Genomic DNA, 6,112 nt, shown 5'->3' on the forward strand with positions numbered 1-6,112 from the left:
AGGGTTCCATCATTTCTAACTAACACAACACTACATTGCCCCTTGTGTTAAAAAAAACCATTCTCTTTTACAGATATAAACACTATCATCGCTTTTCAATGAGTCTTCATGCCGTTTTGATCACATGTCCCGACCGTGTCTCTGAAAACTAAGGACAGGCCGTAGTCGTGTTCATGACATGCGTTGGCGACATAGGAAAACAGCAGTCAGTAGGTTTTCATTTGTCTATTTAGACCCAGTCTCTACATTGACAACAGTGCCTGACGAGCGAGGAGCCACATGTCCTTAATACGAGGAATCAGGCATAATGGAATTCTCAGGACATTTGGTAGTCACCTTGTGTCCTTTACTGGTCACAACATGAAAGGGCTCAGCATCAAAGGTTGCGTCAGATTTTCATTTTCGAGATTGACTAACAAGTACTCGATCTCCTCTAAGGAAAATAATGTCTTTTGCATGTCAGCGCCTGTCTGCATAAGCCTTCATTTTCCTTTTACGACCCAAGTCTTTAACTCTTTAACATGGCTCAGTACTTGTTCCTTGGTGATTCAGTGATGTAACTTGTTTGTCATGGCTCTCCCGAACATCAAGGTTGCAGGGCTTTCACCTGTGGTCGAGAGAGGGGTCGAAGGGTAAGCCCAAAGAGTCAAATTTAAGACTGTCCTAAGGTCAAGCTTTTCTAGTGCAGCATGCTAAACAGCTTTCTTAAGTGTACTCATGAAATGGTCAGCAAGGCCATTGGCCTGTGTCCAAAGAGCTGTGCTCTTCTGATGCTTCACATTATGGGGACTAAGAAAGTCTCTGAATTAGCGACTGTTGAAAGACGGGCAGTTGTCAGATTTTAAGATGACAGGAACACCCCATATTGTGAAAATGCTGTCTAATCTCTCAATGACTCTTCCTTGAATGATAGATACAAGATCTTCTATCCACTGAAAACGGGACCGCTCACCAACAATCACCATCAGGTGATGTCTGTTTTGAAGAGGACTGAAGAAGTCAACAGCAATTCTTCCCCATAAATGCTGTGGCAACTCTGACATGTTTATGATGTGTTTTCAAATACAGGCAGTTGCAGAGAGGACAGGCCTTCAATTCTGGTTCATCTCATCGATATGTGGAAACCAGACTGTCTTGGAGAGCTTGTTTTGTGGCAATTATTCCACAATGTTCTTCATGGGCCACTTCAATTATCTGTTGTCGCAGACACTCCATAATGACAAATCCTGCACCTCTTAGAATAATGTCTTTCTGAGTAACGGGCAGTTCATCTTTGACATTTAAAAAATTCTGGTATTCACTATCACGGTTAAGAAGTCGAGGGTGCTGATTGCAAGACTGGTGTGTAATAGTGTTTTCAGTTTCAACATGTCACTATTTTGACTCGTTTCATTGAAAAAATTATTCCAACGAAATGGCAGCTGATGTGTTTGATTTCACAATGAAATTTATGTATACTACAGCCATCTTGGAAGGGGTGCCAGGGCATTGTAGAGGCATTTGTGAGGAGTAGTCAGCAATTTTTGATCTTTCCCTGGACGGCGCACATTGATGTAGTTATATTCTTGCAATCGCAGACCCCAACGTTCAATGCGCAGAGACATTTTTGCCTTTGGATTGCCAAAGATGGTCAACAATGCTTGACAATGTGTCACAAGCGTGATAGGCTTCCTATACAAGAATACATGTAAATGTTCACAAGCCCACACCACTGATAAGCATTCTTTCTCAGGTTGTGAATAAGCACGTTCAGTTTGGGCCAAACTGTTACTTGCATATGCCACAATACGTCAAACATTTGGGTGTCCACTGTCCTGTGCAAGTATAGTGCCTAACCCGACAGGGCTAGCGTTAACAAAAGCATCGGTTTGAAGCTTTGGACCAAAGTATGCCATTTCAGTAGCATTCTCGATAGCTTGTTTGATTTCCTGGAAGCTTTGTTCACATTCATTTGACCAATGAAAATAAATAGTCTTTTTCGTCAACTCTCTTAATGGTGCACTAACAGTGGCAAAGTCTCATATGTATCTAGAGCAATAGCTGTCCATGCCAAGGAATGAACGTACCATGGAAACATCTTGTGAGGGACTGGCAGTTGACAGCATTTTAGCTGGATCAGGTGTCAGGCCCCCATCTGAAAAGATATGGCCAAAAATGTTTAACTTTTTCTTATGAACTTCCATTTCTCAGCATTCAAAGTTAAACCTGCATCAGTAAGCAAACAACACACTTGAGTGAGAGCTTTATCATGCTCCTTTGGTGTAACTCCAAAAACCAATATGTCATCACTATATTTGGAAGCATTCATGACAGGCTGCATGATACGTCAAACGACATCTTGAAATAGCACTGCATCTGATGACACACCGAAACTCAGTCTTTTGTAATGGAACAGACCAATATGTGTAGAAAAGGTTGTAATGTATCAGCAATTCTCCCCGAGTTCCAACTGATGATATCCTTTATTCAGATGAAGGCGAGAGAATACCGTTGCACCATTCAAATTCAATTGTATTATCATGTCGGCAATGGGCGGACCTAAATGTTGTTCTCTTTCAGTAGCCATGTTTGCTTGACATATATCCACGCAGGTGTATACAACTCCTTCACTGTCCTTTTTGGGTACTGCCACTACGGGAGAAACCCATGGCGTTGGACTAGTGGAGCCCACAATTATCACATTTGAGTAATGGATTCAAGTTCTTTTTCATCAGCTTCCTGTAAATGAAATGCAATTCATCTGTGTCTTTAAGCATTAGGACAGACGTCCTCATTAATGTGTAATTGGACTTTCATAGTCTTGAGTGTTCCCAACCCACAAAACCATGATGGGAATTAACTTACTATTTCCTCATGAGCATTTATGTTATAGTTCACAGACATCAGTCCCATATCAGCAGCTGTGCTGAAGTTGAGTAAACTGGCATTTTACGCCATACCTTGACATACATGAATGGGTGCTTGTACTTTTGTTTAGTTGTTCTTCATCATTGCTATAAATGAACCAGACTTTTTAAGGGCGCCAATGCAGCCCAAGTTTACACTTTATTTTTCAATGGCATATGCCGGGGAAATGGAGATAGCTCATTGTATGTCTCCTCAGGCATTATGTTTATCAACACACCACTACCAGTAATGAAAGGTATTGAGCAACCATTGACTTTTAGTGTGTTGTTCGGACAATGTTTGAATTACTTTGGTGCTTACTAAAGAACTGTTTGCCAAGATTTAGATGATGATCAACTTCATTTGGTGTCAATTTGCCTAAGCTGATGTGGCGGCTTGGCCTTGTGGACATGTGTCGAACCTTGCTTCTGGAACGTTCAGGCAGAAATTTTGTCTTTGCATTGTGACACACTTACTTTTTCTTTTGCCTTGCAGACTGTTACCAAATGGTTCTCCTTTCCATGCCTTTGCAGATCTGCCGATGGCCAGACATTTACCTTAGTGTGAAAATGAAAATCCACACCTGAAGCACATCTTCCTTTTCTGTGGAGAAATCACTCTGTGTCTCTTGGCCTTGTACTTTGGCTTACTTTTTACCTTGTTGGAAAGTGCCTCTTTTTGACATTGTCACACTCCACTTTTTGCCTGGTACATGATGTGATTTTAACTGGAAGTGCACTGGGTTCCTGCTAACTAGATTCCCAGTGCAAGAACTTTCCCCCCAAAACTGTACAATGGTGACCCCAATTTGGTAATGCCTTTAGCAATCTGTGTAAGTCCCTAGCAAATGGTACCGCTGTTACCCAAGGCCTGAGGTGCTAAAGAGGGTTCCCAAGGGCTACAGCACACATCGTGCCACCCTAGGGGACCCCTCACCAACTCATGCAGGGCTACCATCACAGGCTGCATGTTTTCTTGCAGACAAAAGTGAAAACACAACATGACACACATCCCTGTGTGTCATGTCCCCTAACACTGCATGTAATATTTGTAAGTCACCCCTACAACAGGCCACACAGCCCTAAGGCAGGGTGCCTTATATTACATGATCCGCATGAGCAGATATTCCCCAGTGCTGGTCAGTTCTATTGCTGCCAGTACAAGTGATCATGGAAGCCATTTTAACCCATATGCTAGACACTGGTGGAAATGGGTTCCCCGGCTACATGTTGGATTCACTGAAAATAGGGTTGTTTGGTATGAAACATCTCGTATTCCCAAACCCACCCTGATTCCAGTGGTGGATTTGTGAGTACACACACACAGAGTGCACCTTAGAGGTGCTCCCTGAAAACCTACCAGCCTCTGGTGTGTTGGCTCATTGGTCTCTTTCAGCCTGCCACTCGAGACAGATTTCTGATCACTCAGGGTGAGGGCCTCTGCTCGCAGGAGATCAGAAAAAGAGCCTGCGCCGGAAGAGGGTGTTCACACACCCTCCCTCAGGATGACCTGATGATTAGCATTCCACAGCAGGGGAGCTTCAAAGGAGCTTTACACTGTGGAGTTACGGCGTGGATTGTCATCACACAGAGGAGGTGACATTGCTTAACTTAACCTAAGAGAGAGTTGAACATTCGTGAGGACAGGGCGAATTTCCATTGGGGACAATCCACCGACTGTGAAGAATGATTACAAGTATTGAGCATCTACTTTTTTAGGCGATATTAGTAATTGGGACAACATACCCAGGATACGAAATCCTCATGAATAACGGGGATCGTTTTTTATCACTTCTTCTTCTCAAAAGCTTTATACATAAATAAATAAATAAGAGAGAACAAGACTGGTCCGATATCATACTTAGGACCACTATAATGAAATAAATATACCCTATTCACCAACGTTGCTGCTAAGGTTGGCTCGGAGCCATACTTATCAACAATATAAGAAACAGCACTATAACAAGCCCTGAAGAAGTCCCAAGAGGGATGAAATACGTTGGCGGCAAAGCAATTGTGGGGTGTTTTTAAAAAAAGAAAAAGGAGGATAATTAAGTTTCAATAAAGGATTCAATACAACTATAATCAAGACACATGACTGCTCAATATTTCTGTCTGGGAAGTCTGTCTGTTTGTGATACTTGTTTGTATTGATCAATGCAAATTGTACTACACTGGCTATTTAAATAAGAATACACGATTCTTGAGTGCAGGGTCAATCTAGAGTTTGGTAACGGTGGATCTCTTCCGCCAAAGTGGGATGTATGTGGGTCACATCCCAAACCCAATGCACCGAGGTTAGGAATCTACTATACAGGCCTATTTGGTAGTGATGTCTGGTGCTGGAACCTTTAAAAGCTTTGAACCTGATTCTCTACAAGTAGAGCTTCAAACAAGCCCTGCCTTTGAAATGTGAATCTGGCTACTCTCACAGGAGAGGAAGCCAACCCCCTTTGTCCAGAGTCCTTTGGCACCTGGACAGGTGGGAAAATTAGTCAGTCAGGTGGGCGTGCCCACCCCCAGGCTAGTACCATCCCTAGGGTGGGTTAACTGAAGTGGCCACAGCATTTCAGAGTTGGCCATCTTTGTGAGGTCAAACGTAGGAAATCTGGGACAGGGTTATGCCCACTTCCAACAGGAAGTGGTCATATAGGGGACGTAGTGACCCCAAGGGTAAGTAGCTCATTGGCTACTACCCTACACTCCACTAATGCTCATAAATACAGTATTGAGGGGAACCCCTTGCACCATAGAAACAGATCCTGCCGATCTGAAAGAATAAGATGGACATAAAGAATCGCAACTTCAAGAACAGAAGAGCCAGCAACTGACTTGGCGCCAACCCTGCTGGTCTGCCTGCTGGTTTTGACATTTGAGCCAAAAGATGACTTGTGCTGCAGCTCCTGAGTCCCCATAGCCCAGGTGACCTGCCAGAACTTTACCCAGTAACCAAGACCGCTTGAGAAGCAGTGGACCTGTTTCCCTGCACCCTGAAAGCAACCAAAGGCTCCTGAGAGGACTTTGTGACAGGAAACCTGATGCCTGAAGACACCACTGCACCCGTCGCTCCAAGCCCGAGTTGAACTGGGCCAACAGTGTCATTGTGGTCCCCCAGCCCTCCAGAGACTGAGTCCACCGTGGTATCGCCCCCAGTTAACTCTGCGACATGGCCTGCAGCCTCTGCGTGAAGGCCCCCTCTACCACAACTTTTCCTGATAAGGAAAAGT

The sequence above is a fragment of the Lissotriton helveticus genome, chromosome 12 (assembly GCF_964261635.1).
Source record: "Lissotriton helveticus chromosome 12, aLisHel1.1, whole genome shotgun sequence".
Classification (NCBI taxonomy): domain Eukaryota; kingdom Metazoa; phylum Chordata; class Amphibia; order Caudata; family Salamandridae; genus Lissotriton; species Lissotriton helveticus.